The sequence below is a fragment of the Labrus mixtus genome, chromosome 18 (assembly GCF_963584025.1).
Source record: "Labrus mixtus chromosome 18, fLabMix1.1, whole genome shotgun sequence".
Lineage (NCBI taxonomy): Eukaryota > Metazoa > Chordata > Actinopteri > Labriformes > Labridae > Labrus > Labrus mixtus.
The window spans coordinates 3,542,713-3,557,403 of record NC_083629.1 but is presented as its reverse complement, the minus strand read 5'-3'; the positions used below and the strand labels follow the sequence as shown (position 1 = coordinate 3,557,403).

The window sequence follows — 14,691 nt, the reverse complement described above, 5'->3', positions numbered from 1 at the left end:
AGAGATTTTGTGTTGTTGTTAGCCCTCATACTGTTGGTTTCACATTTAGTTGAAATCCCGTCTATATCTACTGAGGCATTCTGCTTGACAGTAAATGCGAACATTGTATCATGATTTTCCTCCTGTGTAGGAGTGTGCGGTATATATCATTTAAGCTAATATCTTCATTATTGTTTTAACGATGTGCAAAATGACAATATCGAATATGTCACTGATTTTTGCGAGGGGGGTCCACACACATACACTTCATATGATCAAGCCTTGTAGGACAGACTGTTGCACATGCAGTGTCCAAGAATCACAACAAACCAAGACAGTGAATCTGCCTGTATGGCTGAATTTAGAAATGAGTACACAAACAGCACCAGGAGGCAATACACAAACACCACTACATTATAAGGGCCATACGAAGCAAATGCATATTAAGTGTCATAATCCATGTACAACAACTTCCTAACTTTCTATCAATAAGCAGTAATTAGGAGGTTAATGGCACATCAGCTATACACTAGGGTCATGTAGAATAAGGTACATATAAGTGCTTCATAATGACTAATAAGCAGTCAGTATGCTTCTAATTAGCATGCTAATAAACAGCTAGTTAATAGCGAATATTGTGTCCTTCATTTAAAGTGTTACCCACATTCCTCCTGCAATCTGAGCTCAAAGGCTTTTGTTTCTTAAGCAAACAATTCTTCCCTATTTTTTTGTATTTTGTTCCCTGAGAATGCCTGATATCCAACAAGGGATTAATAAAGATACATGTTTTTATCACTCCTCTGTGCCAGAGACGACCAACCAACATTGTCATAAGGAATACAATGATGAGTCTTATAGGGGTCTCCTGTTATAAATCAAAGAGCAGAGTGATGTAAACTGAGTCAAGGGCTTTGACCAGAAGCAGTGGCGTGTCTATAGATAATAATCGCTATAGTCTAGGACTGACATAAAGACTGTTTTTACCATTAGTTTTCCTACAAATAAGAGCAAAGTTAGATCTGTTTCTCTACAGAAACCCAAGTCTCTGTTTGCCTGTGAGATTTTCAATGTGGTGCTTAAATGTAAATGATTCCATCCAAAACAAACACCAGGTTAAACAGTGTCATCTCGCTATCGTATGCAGCCAATCAGCAGGCTTTCCTGCATATGACCGATTATTATTCAGGTCGTGCCAGCAACATGTGCTGAGAAACATCCAAGGTCATAGAGCCAGTGTGTTCTTTCTGTGATCAGTGTGCATCAGAAATTGGTTTACTGTATGATCCTCTCCACTTGTTCTCCGAGAGAAGGAGGATGTTAGGGTGGCAAGGTTGCGCTGCAAGATTTAAGTGTCTATAAATTAAGCATTGTGTAATGACTGCTCTTAATACACTTCACATGCACTAACTGGAAGGGAAACCCTTATTGCTGTGAGTTCAAAAGCGGCAAGAGAAAGGCCAAAGACGCCACCTCCATCGCCTACATGCCAAACACTTACAATAGCTTGAATTCATCAAGCGCCTTTCAAAGGACCCAAGGACACTTTACATACAGACACACTAATACAGACACCACTAAAGAGTTAAGGGTGATGACACATTCATCACACACTGATGGCAGAGGCTGCTATGTGAAGTGACCATCAGCAGTAACTAATCCATTAATACACATGAATACACCGTAACTTGGGGTTAAGTGTCTCGCCCAAGGACACATCGGACATGTGGCTGCAGGAGCTGGAGATCGAACCCCTGACCTTCAGTTTAAGAGACCACCGACTCTTCCAACTGATCCACAGTCACCCGTAGTGAAATGTACTTAAGCTGCTCAGCGTGTGTGGTAGCTTATTAACTGATTCAATTTATGCATTGTGTACACTCAAATAAAGTGAGCGGGTTAGTTTGGAATTTTATCTCCAGAGGTTGGAAGCGTTTAAAATATACATTAAAAAGTGTGAAAGAAATGATAACACAGACTGATATAGGATCGTGCATGGAATGCATTTCTCTCCCATAGAAGCTCATTAATTTCCAATGAGAGAACCCATTATATCCGCATGTGTCATTGCAAATGCACTGAGCCAGGGTGACAGCGTTGCATGAGAAGTGTAAAGCAGACACTCCATGGCAAGGGCAAGGAAATGGAAAAGTGTTTTTTTGTTGTTGTAGATAAATCAGTTAAAAAGCTTTATATTGCAAAACAGATTGGTCAGTTTTGTTAACACACATAATCTCACATGATGAACATGTAACTGTAAGCACAGGTGGTGAGCAGGAAAATCAATTACAGATTAAAATGTGATCAAGGCGTAATGTTAAAGGTAGATGATCCAGTATGTGCTTTGCCCTACCAGGTACCAGTCCACCTCAGGCCTTCATGAAAGCTTTGTTATGTTCTAGATAAGCAGACTCTAGGACACACCAACAACAGCCTAAGGATAACACTGTGTTAGCAGCTGCAGCTTCACAGCCTTTATAGATACAAACAGCTCTGCCTTAAGGGAAAGGCCGAGCGCTGTACATCTGTGCAGTGAAGAGGGCAATAAGCTATTGCTCACCTTAAGGCCTCAGGAGCATGTTGTGTGACATGTTGCCTTTGAGAAACACCCACCTGCATCTTACAGGTTAAGTGCAGAGGGCAGTGGTTGAAAGTGGCCACATTAATAGTGTGTCACTTTAATGGAAACAGGCTGAAGGCGTCAACTTGGTATGGCATCTATTTTTATATTTTCTATAAACCTATCATCAAATGACTAACAGCCATCAGACCTCTTCTCTGCGTTGTGTAAATATGCAGCAACATATTTCTGATGGAAGGTGTTATCAATGCTCCTTCTATATGGTGCATTAATTTATGCATATAACAGACTAAGAAAGGGAGCTTCTATTTACAGTTTTCCATATAACTGTAGCTATTTTGGACCAATTCACTTGCCATACCATGGATTTAGCAGAGACACCGCCCCATGGTTCAGGTTAACTTCATGTGTTACAGAACGATGGTTGATACAGTAACACATCAAATAAAAGCCCATTCCAATTTAAGGACCAGTCCCTTTTACTAGCCTAATGTTGCTGCACTTTTTGACAATTAAAGGCAGGTCTCAGTAAGATGTGCCCATGTATTTAGTGTTGATTAATTGACGGATCAGAAATGTATTAACATGTGTGTCTCTCCCAAAAGTGCAGCAGGTTGGTATGGATGGGCTGTCTTACAATCAGTGATTTGCAATTTGGTTTGTTTATTGGTTTCCTAGTTTTGTACACAATTAAATTTCCAATTTGATCATCTACCCATCAAGTTTTGTTTGAATATCATGAAGGGCCTGTTTCATATTGACACCTGTCCCAAATAAAGGCAGGGTCATTTTATAGATTGAAACCAAAGCCAAGTTAGTTGGCTATTAAGATTCATACTTTGCTGGAGTAGAGGTGTGAACCAATGAACCAATACTCATGAGTATTTGTTTTCAACAACTGTTTTACTTTTACTCCTACACACTGCCATACCTGTATGCTTTCCTCTTACAGTTTTAAAAACAAGCTTCTAACTCTAACTTGAATGCATTTCTTATTTCAATTTAGCATCTTTGCATGCTATCAATTGCAACTTAAATGTTATGGACAATTGTTCATCAGTGATATCTGGCACCAAACAAGAGAAAAAAAGTTGATTAAAACTTAACAAGACAAAACAAAACTCTTCCTTTGAGAGTGATATCTGTGCCCATCAGGATAATCTTAGAGCCACATTGATGAAAGGGAATCCAGCCAATATGGCTGTAAATGTCACAGGAGCGGCAGACTTTCCACATTCATACTGTACAAGCTATCATCAAGCTCGGAAATAATTATGTGCAGCAAAATAAAGCTATGCATGCCGTGTAGCTCATGTTGCTATCAGCTCTCTAATTGGCTGAGTTAGCCTGCACTGGGCAGCTGGAAGGACACATTGTCACTTATGATGGCAACAACAAAGCCTTGACCCTTACAACCCACACTGGAGTGGTTCAGTAACAGTCTGCTTCTGCAGAAAGAAATATCAGATTGCAACTGACCTCGACCCCTCTGCTTGAAATCCCAGCGCCGCCATAAGAGGCTTTACTTCAGACTAAGGGCGGTTGAATAGGGATAATTTAATGAAACATTAGACGAGTGCACTCCACAGTCCTTTAACAAATTGCTTTTTTTGACTGCCAACCTTGCCTCAATTGTGGTTGCTGAAGGAAGTCAAGTGAAAACACAAGAAAAGGAAAGGGGACGAAAGAAGGAGCAGATATGCAGAGGTTAAGCATAATTGGGCTAGAAAGACAATTGAAACAGAAGATCAGAAGATGAGGCTGTCTGATTGGTGGCTCAGCCTCATGTAGACCGTCTACTTTATGAGAACTAAGAACCATTGGAATCAGACCAGAGCATCTGGTAACTGGCAAATCCAGGTGAGGTAGGCAGACCTTAATAAGACGCTGGCAGAGCCAACAAGAGCAATCCTTCCGTGGCATCACAAATAGATTCATCCCTCAGTGCCTCTTTGTGCTGTGTTACTTTCTAAAGCTTGGGATTTAAAGCTGGCCACCGAGCAAAGCCTTGAATTAGCTTAATGAGAAGAGCTAGGCACATGCCTCCAAGCTCACGTGGAGAGAAAGTCAGTAGCAGGCACTTAAAGCTGATTTGATTGTTGTGTCTGTGAGCTGCATTGACAGGCGGGGGCGGCTTCTGGTTTGTTGTGCAGTTAAAAGAGTGATGACTTACATGCTAGAGAATCATACATGTCTGTGTTTGCATGCATGAATCCCTGTCTGTTTTTATAATGCATCTACATTTGTGTGCTAATGCGGGTATAATTGGGACTCAGGCATATGGATTCTTGTTGCCTCAGTAATGAGGGCAGAGGAAGGCACACAACCCATAAAATGTATGTCTCAATTGTACATTGTTAGCTTTAGTCAGTCATAGTGGGTGTAAGCTTAAGATGTAGCATTGTTCAAAAAACACAGAAAACACTGAAAGCCTGGCCTACATACAGTTATGCAAACACAAATAACAAAAGACCATCAGAGGGAAAAGTAAGAACTTTTTTTTAAGACTTCATCTCTCCAGGAAAAGAGACAAGATTTTTTTTTTACAGAGAGATCTTTTCTACACAGGAAAAAAAATCTGATTTGTTTAGCAAACATATCCCTTTTTAAAATGCATAGTTTGAAGTTAAGCATCTTAGCAAATAAACAAAGTGCCTGCTATTACTTTTACTGGGTTTGTGAATGTCAAACTGTATTTATTGGCTCTAAAATGAACTTGATGCACACATACTGCTCCAGTAAGGAGGTTTTAGCTGGTTTTGAAATAGACTAAAATTAATAATGATGTCTGTTTATATAATAACCTGCAAAAGGCCAACAAGAACATCAGCGTCAAGTTTTATTATATCTATATAGTTGTTTCTTTAATGCCTGAAACCGCTGCTGCGCGGTAGGTGTCAGAAGAGGTGACCCTTTAAAAAAATGTAATTGCAAAGATTTTTGATTGATGCATTTGGCTGTTAAAAGAAAGCAAAAGCAGGATAAGATTCTTGGTTACTAAAATGTTACTCACACTTTGTCCACAGTGGGCAACAAAACCACAACAAGTTCCTCATAGGTGCTTTGAAGCTGGATAGATTAGATAAGGGCTTTGAATCACCTCAGATTTGATGATGAAACTTAATCAGACACTTTTAAACTCTAAACTTCGAGATGCTAGTGAAGTGTATCTTGTTAAATATAAATTACTTATTTAAGAGTGCTACGCCTCGAAAAACTTGGGCTATCATTTTTATTAGCCTTTTTTCAGTTAATATATGTGTATACTAAACTATTTGGAAGTAAAAATAAATACATCATAATGTTAAAAAAATGCAGTTCCATTATGAAAACAACAAAACAAAACACCTAAGATAGCAAAGCTTATTGATGCATTAATATAAATCTAAACATATTATTTTCCATAATTCTGTTGAAGGTAAACATTCGTCACAGTTGAAACACTCATTGCTCCCACTGTCAACTGCAACTTTTAGTGATCATTCACACACATGTAGGTCAAACAAATCTGGCTCAACTAGCTTGTTTACCACCTACTGTTTAACTTTGTTTCCCCTGTGGACTCATTGAGGTGAGGTTGCATTTCCTGATACCAGCAGTTCACTGTTAGCGATGACAACCAATAAAAAAATGTAAAAAAATCCCAAATTTGAACAAACTGCAGTTTTCCACTAACTATTTCATACTTAACTAGCACGGACAATCATGGCACATCCAATTATTTTATTATATTTTTCCAAGATTCTCGCTCAAAATGAAAGTCGTTGCACTGCTTCTGTCTTAAAGCTTTCTGCTTCCTGGAGTGAGATTGAGGAGTGTTGTTGAGGGATCTCTGGGGATCAAAGATGGATGATGGAGCACAGCAGCCTTTGCAGATATCCTTTACAGGCTGACAAACCTTTATAGGTTATCTGTTATTGATTGACTGCTGCAGCCAATCATCACAGCCGTTTCATACCACCAGTGAAGACAGATTAATGTCAGGTGTATCAATTTGAAGTTTTGTATTTGATTTTTATTGAATTCACCTGTTAGTCAGGATCAAGCGGCAACCTCTGGTTTTGAAAATGACAGCCAATTGCGTGCCAAAGTAAAGTTCCTACAGTGTCCAATTGAGGCTCCAAAAGGCAAAAAAACTAGTTAACATCCATGTTATAGCAAGTCAGTGTTTACAGCAGAAATACAGTATGTATGTTCACAGACTCATACAAAAACAACGGTTAACTCATCTGTTTTTATTATAGTAAAGCTAAGAGTTATGTATACTTTTGCATAATTAAGGCTGCTGCTGATTTGACTGACAGCTGCGGATGTTAAGTACTAAATTTACTAAATTAAGAAGCTTTATAATTCTTGATACTTTAAAGAATTCAAAAAGGGATGTATATTCACAGGAGAGGGAATGTTACGTGATGTTCCAGAAATAAAAATTGTATAAGCCAGATTTGGCTTATATGGTTTCCTTTTAACACTCCAACACTCAACCCCATTTAGAGACCAATCCAAAAACTTCCAAGGATGATCCAAGAACAGATGCATTTGTGGGAAAGTTGGGTGCCATTTTTAAAACTTCAAAGGACAACCAAGTGTCTATTTGGGATGCAACATTGCAGTCAGCCCATAGTTCATTAAGTTCATTGTTTTTTTTGCTAAAAATGCAAAACCAGTAAAGCTGCAATTCACAAGTGCTTATTGAATCGGGAAGTTGTACTAAACGGTTTAATATTATATTGAGAATCGCTACATCCTTAGTGTCTACTAGAAAATGTGGCAAAGGATCTGTTTGGCTACTTCTCAATGATGTTCATCCACATTTCTTAAGAGAGAGGCACACACTTCTGTTGGATGTATAGGACTTATCTGCACACATTAAGACATTAGCTTCATTAACACATTTCATTAGCATGTTGATCCCACGTTAGGATGACAGTTTTCTTAGCTGTGCAGAGTAAAATATGCTAATTTGATTCAGTGTAAGAAAAGGAAATGTGTTAACCCGGTTGGTATCACAGATGCAAATTAAGAAAAAAAGAAAATAAAGATGGGAGTCATTGTGTTTTTATGTAGCATCTCCAGCAAATGTCATGCACAGACTGCTGTCAGCAGCAGCAGCAGTGAGAGATTTGTTTGTCTGCAGGAGGAGTGTCTGTTCCTCAGTTTGCTGTGCAGAGGAGCCATTTAAATGAATTCTTCGACCTCAGCTCTTGATCAAACAGAACAAACCTGCATTCTCTCCTTCCCTCCTCATTATTCTCCTGCTGTTTCCTCCACGCATTGTCTGCCTGTGTGCTGGGACAATGGGACATAGAGGTTACAGTTCCCCGTGGCTTGAGACTTCATTGCAGGTTGTAAGAAAACCGCCAGAGCACACACAACACCATATTTTGTGTGTCACACTGTGTTTTTCATCCTGCTGGCAGGAATGTCATTTCTTGGCATGAGTAAAGTGGCATCCTGTGATGGCATGAGAGAAGCAACAGGAGCTGGTTGGAATGAGTTCAACCAGTCGTTCATACTTTAAATTGGGTTAAGGAGAAAGGATAGAAGGGTCCTTGAGTGTCAGAAGAGTTTGACCCCCAGAGGGCACATGTGGAGTCAGTGGATGCAGTAGTTCTCAAGCACTTCTTAAATCCACTCTTGGCCTAATGCAGCTTGTTAATAGTAGCTCTGCCAAGACTTGGCTGGTGGCCTATAATTCAACAGCTGTACATCAAGTTCACAATGGCCTTTAGCTTTGCAACAGTGACATGACGTGCCAAAAACCTCTCAGCTTAGACGTGTGTAGTAAAAAACCTCCCATCACCCATTAGTAAGTACTTGGAGCTCTGTGATCTGTCTCAATGCTCACAAGACACTTTCCACAGATCTGTGGTTTTCATGATCTAAATGAGCCCACAGGTTTTACGTCAGGTAACACTGACAAGGAGAACATGGAAAGCACATTAAAACCATGCATGCATCACTATCACTGTGTATGGCGTAGATGTGTAGCACTGGAAGTAAAGGCATACAGAAATAATCCAGTATTTACATGGATCTGTCACTGACCTATAATTCTAAAAGTGATATTTTAAACACATGTTCCCTCAGAATACAAGACTGATAACATGTATGACATGTTTCTTCTGATGGTTACTTTACACAGCAACCCATCTGTGTATGAATGGGTGTGAATGAGTAGATGTGACCTGCTGTGTAAACACACTTTGAGTAGTAAGAAGACATACAAGCTCAAGTCCATTTACCATTTACCATAAAGATCACAGACCTGGCAAAATGGCATTTCAGGCAACAGTATAATGTTAGTTATATATGATTGTATAGTTATCAGTGATCTGCAATACTTATTAGACAGGCCCTTACCTGGATACACCTACAGTACAGCTACAGCTTCTGTAGATTCACTCTGACCAGTTGCTCAATAAAGGGTCCATGCTTCTAGGGCGCAGGTTAAGCTCAGTTGTTAGAGCAGGTGCCCAATGGACAGAGGCTACATAAAAATATAACATGTAGTAATATGAAGAAAACAAAAGATCTTGAGCTGATTTGTTGGATATTGTACTGGATGTTATACAGATTTGGGATTTTCAGGGTCCAACCTCCCCCATTGACACAGATTTCTCAAAATAGAATCAATTGAAATTGGGTGACCTTGTGGATATAATTGACAAAAATTGAGCCTCGGATAATGACAAGCACTTATTTCAGGGTCTTGAAAACATACCTTTGTTCAACAAATGTCCTGGAACACAGTAAAGGAATGGGAGGGTTTATCTGTCAGTCTGTAAGCAAGGAGAGTGAAGGAGTGCTGCAAGTCTGGAGATCCATGGACTCCTTTCAAGGTGGAAGACATGTTTGATTTATGTGGAAAAATCTGAGTGGCCAGTAGACCTACTTTGGTGCCTCTTTCTATTTCATCCTTAAAGTACAAGCCACGTTTTTGAGGGGCTGACCCTTTCACAGATCCTTAATCTTGTAGGTTGGCATGTCTGTGCCAATGTTCTCTGTAGCTGTGGCACACTGTAGCAGTGTCTAGTTGCCTCAATCCATTCCAGAGATATATTTAGACAACAGTGAATGGTGGGAGAAGGCAGGGTGTTGGGCTGAGATAAGTTTCTTTACACCTGAGGACTGTTGTCGTACATCACTGTGTCAGTGTGCTCTGTTAGCTTTTTGTTGGATTCCGTTGCTGACACAACTACTGAGATTGGCACATTGTGACTGAAAATGTCTAAAATCACCCAAATACTACAGGTTTAAAAGTGTTTTTTTTTCAATCATAACTGGTTTCTGCATTGAAATTATCATGGTATTAATTTGGTAAATGTGTCTTTTCTTAAAGTTGGATGCTGCCTTGTTGTTTTTGTGACTCCAAGCTGTAAGAAGCCACAATATTCTAATGAAACATTCAACATCTACTACCTGTGCACACCTGATAAAACTTGATGATGTGATAGGTACTGTAGCTCAATAGTCATGTTTGTTTCATTTAATTGATGCATGATAAATTCAATTGAATTAAAGTGATAACATGTGACTTTGTTGAATTTATTTGAGACCTTTAAGAACTAACTCCATTTACAACTGAAGTTTATTGCTGAAAAAACTACACCATTGAAAACGAATGAAATCAAGAGAAAAGTATTCTAACTAAAGTTTACTGGTATCTCACAGGGGCGGAAAGAACAATGGCATCACCTTTGGGAGGCACTCGTAAGCAGAAAGTCCCTGAGAGTTGGTGCAATCCTGCAGATTTCTCAGCCCACCATTGTGCTAATGGAGTTGCAGAACTATCTCCTGCGACGAGGGGAGAGGAGCTCAAATGAGGCTGGGGAATGACAGGCAATAGACTGGAAAATATGAGAAAGGGAGAGGAGGATGGACTCAAGCTGATGTGTTTATTTGCCACTGCGGGTGCCTGGCAGAAAGCTTGGTGGGTGAATGCATTTTAAGTCCCACGTGCAAAAAGAAAATGGACACAGCCTGTCTTCTTCCATAAAAATCAAACGCGATGGTGTGAATATTGGTCTTGTTTTGGTTTCAGAAGTTCATACAGGGCTTAAGAAGAGGTTGGAAAATGAAATCCTACCATGCAGTAAACTGGTTTTGCTCATAAAGTGCAAAGCTGGATCCATCACTTTGTAGTTCAAATCATATTTATGCAGTTATTGTGACAGATAGACAACTTTCATTTATAATTGAACTGCTATTGTGAAGCAATTGGGCTTGGTTTGACAGGTGAGATGATGGTGAAAGTGTTATCGAGTGCAATTGACTGAGGTAATGACTTAAAGCGAGCTGGGAAAAGCACAAAGGTTTGTTCTTGAACAGGCGTCAACACATACGCTCCGAGTTGTCAGTTTGATTTCCCACATACCTGTTCTAAAAACCAAATAAGAGCAAACCTGGATTTTGAAACAAACCCCAATTGCCTATCATGACAGTTAAGTATCCAAGACTGGTGTGAATCAAAGAGCACAATTGTCTTTATTAAGCAGAGGAGCAATCACACACTTGTCATCTGGTAGCAAAAAGCAGCATTATAGTCTTTTTAGTCTTTTCACTGTGCTATTCAAAGAAAGAAAGGATGTGTCATGGCATTCTATGCTAACACCATTCAAGATGTCTTTCAAAGGGTGAAAAGACTGTGTGCAACATATCCACTATAACAGGCTTAATGTAAAGCATGTTTAAAAGCTCACCACTATTGAAAGCTTTACAAGGTGATTCATTGTATTACAACTCACTACTGACTCATTTGCTAATCAACAATGATTCCTTGTTAACCTTTTTTCCTGTGCCAGCTGAAAAAGCAGTCCCCTAAAGGAAAAATGACACATCTTACATTTGGGTTGCTTTTATCATTAGCATTAGTGACATACAGCTAAGCACACATGGTTTGTAGGATCAGAGGTGAATGGTAAGAATAATCAAAGAATTTAAAGATTTAAAACAAAGACAAAGTTTGAGATTAAAAGAAGTTGGTCTGACGTTTTGGGCTGAAGTGACCATATTTCATATATTAAACCAGAACCCATTATCATCTTTATGAGTGACTTTTTTAGCACACTTTCCAAATGCACTTTTCAACACCATGGGTGCCATAACCTCAGCATTATTGGTGCTGAGTGTACAAAGGAAGAGGTTAGCCTAACAGAGATTTGTAGAAAATACAGATTTATTCTCAGAGATGACTGCAAAGCTTTAAATTTAGATCCCTGGGGATTTTTTTTTACAAAGAGTGGGACCGAAAATGGTAAACAGATAAGCAAATATGTCACTATGGTTATCAGTTTGTTAAGGGGCTGCTTATATGAATGGGCTATTTGGGCTAAGCCCTCCCTGTCTTGTACAGTAATTAAGAAAACTGTTCTTCAAATAACGAACAACAGATGGTTATCAAATTGGTGGAACCTAGAATAGATAGTCAATACAAGAGAAACGTATGATGTCTCTAAATGGGCTTTTTTTTTTTTTACAGCCCAAGCACTGTATTTCACTTCTTCCATTCGTTCACATCCAAAGAGTTAGGAAAAATAAAGTGTTTATGTAGAAATTAGCAAAATGCTAATTGTCAGCCTGTTATGTGTTAACATCAATGAATTGATATGTACATCCAGGTCCATCTGTGAGAAACTGACAGTGAATTATGCACCAGCTGCCACTTACTTTTATTGTGAAAAGAAATGAAATTAAATGTTTAAACGCAATTTATTGTTTTTTTGGGGATAGGAATTCCAAATTGAAACTGAAGACATATAGGGCAAAGTCAGGATGTCAGGTTGTATGAAATGAAAGAAAAGGGAAATGCAAACTTTTTAGTTCAGAAGTCAAGATGATGTGAGGCTGAGGATGTTCTTTGCTGAATACAATGCTAACACGTTGAAAAAAGTCAAGCTTTTGAACAGCGATTTAAGTAGAACAATCAAGATTTTGATTTAAAGAATCAGGCTTAATTAATTAATATATTTTAGATTCCGTTAACTTTGATTCAGGGGTGATAGCCTTCATGTGTGTTTTTTATTGAATTGCAATTTCTAGTGGTTGAATGATATTGCACATATAAAAATTTTAGACAAGAAATAAATGGTGTCCTCACTTTAACACAAACACAATATGTCTCAGGCTAAAGCACAGGCAGTTCATATTCTGTTTAGTCTGTATTTCAGGGGGATGTTTGGTACAATATAGAAGATTTAATAGAGAGGATGATGGAAGGACTGACTTTCAGTCCACAAACAGATATATGGTCTTTCCCAGCAGGAGCACTAACACCTTACAGCAGTTATTCTCAGCCACAGCTTTACAGATGCCATTTTGAGAGAAGTATAGCCTCTGTAGCTCTGCCTCACTGGATGTCTGTTGAGCTAGATGATGATACATTATAGCGACTATATAGGAGCACTTGAAGAAACGACTTCAAAGAAGCGACTGAGATAGCAGCTGCCCAATCAGATCTCACTTTAGCAGCATAATGGCATTCAGATCCCTAAAGGCAGAGAAGAGGATGTGTCATAAATTATGAATTTCCCTGAGAACAGATATGGATGGTGGTGTCATGCAATAATTGGCACAGCACTTAGCTCCAAGTGAAGCTGGGCTGGCGGCTGAGTGATGTACGCCGCAGGCACCTACCCTGAAAACACAACCGAAGTGATGTGCAAAGTCAGCGCGGCACAAAGAGGCGCCCCCAATTATGGTGTTGACCTATAAGGCTCTATGACGTCACAACATCTTCTCATGACCTTCAGGGCAGCTTGTTGGGGAGCAACAGTGAGTCGAGGATGGAGGATGACCTCGTATAAGTTCTTATATGAAAATACACCTGCTCTTAACTTACCTACAAATAGTTGATTGATGTCAAATCAAGGTAAAATTGACTAATATTTGCTATTGGGCTGTCAAACAATGACGTTTCTTAATCGTGATTAATCAACAAATTTCAATAGTTTGTAACAATTAATCACATTTCTAATTGCATGTCCAAAATTCCATTATTTCTAATTTTAAAACGTTTTTGCAAGGCTGTCATTTTAAACTTTTGTACTGCCTGCTTTTATTTTTGACATTAAGTAAAGACTTCTGATAGAGGGAAGGTTATGAAATTAACTTAACCACAGAAACAAAATACTCATTATTGCAGCTGGACCTCCTGCAAACTCTTTGAGCACTTTTATCCCTTATGGACACTTTAGAAATATTATTTTTAACCGCCCAATACCTGACTGTGACTGTTTTATTTGATTTTAATTACTGACTTATCATTGTAGTAATTTCAAGCTTTTAAATTATTTTAGTGTTTATATTTTATTGTTCTTATTGCTCTTTTATTGATTTTATTTTCTGTAGTAGCTTTATCTCATTTCTCGTTGTTTATCATTTATGTATGTTTTCTCGGCATCATTGTAAATGAGGGTTGCCCTCAATGATCTCTCCGAGAACTTAAATAAAGGTTGATGATGATGATGATGATGATTTCCTTCTGGGTACAAATTGGCGCCTACATACTGCCAGTTGAAGGCAGAATACTTACTACCCTGTTATGCCCAGTGGAAGTATGTGACAGAGGTGTAATGGGGGAAAGAGCTTGAAGTATGTAACGTCGTAGCCACCGTGGCAGATTAAAGCTGTGCGTATGTGCATGACTGAGCGTGTGTGTACTGTACGTGGAGCTCCTGCTGTTCTGGACACAATGGGATCAAGCAGTTATGGGTGCAAGGTGCATGTAGGAGGGCATGACAGCAGAAACTTTGTTACGGCACTGTTGCGAAAACGCAGTCTGTAAGCAGCTAATAACGGCTAATGAAAACTTCTCTTATCCCAAAGTACATTGAAGAGCTAGAGATGTCCACCTAACGTTTTGAAAAAATGCAAAAAATTGTAGGTTTTATTTTGTATCAGCCACACCTCCGTAATTTCAGTATGCCAATTAAAGAGACATAAAATTGTCCATGCAGAAGTGAAGTCATCCCTAAATAGCATTGCACAGTAGCTTCAGGATTAGATTTTTTTCAAAGGGTAGGATGCAATGAATCCTCGAAAATAAAACCTGACTCCAGACCTCTGCAGGATTCGGGCAGACCTTGTGTTCTCTCCTTTTTCTAAAATAACAGGATAAGATTGCACACAAAATG

The 14,691-nt window shown here is 38.9% G+C and overlaps 1 protein-coding gene and 1 long non-coding RNA gene across 2 annotated transcripts in view; one reads left to right on the top strand and one right to left on the bottom strand.

Annotated features, from left to right (window-relative positions):
• The window catches only part of LOC132993047 (uncharacterized), a 329,764-nt gene that overhangs the window by 188,060 nt on the left and 127,013 nt on the right, over positions 1-14,691 (bottom strand). The window lies entirely within an intron of this gene.
• The window catches only part of LOC132993397 (leucine-rich repeat and fibronectin type-III domain-containing protein 2), a 154,571-nt gene that overhangs the window by 39,281 nt on the left and 100,599 nt on the right, over positions 1-14,691 (top strand). The gene's annotated exons all lie outside the window — the stretch shown is intronic.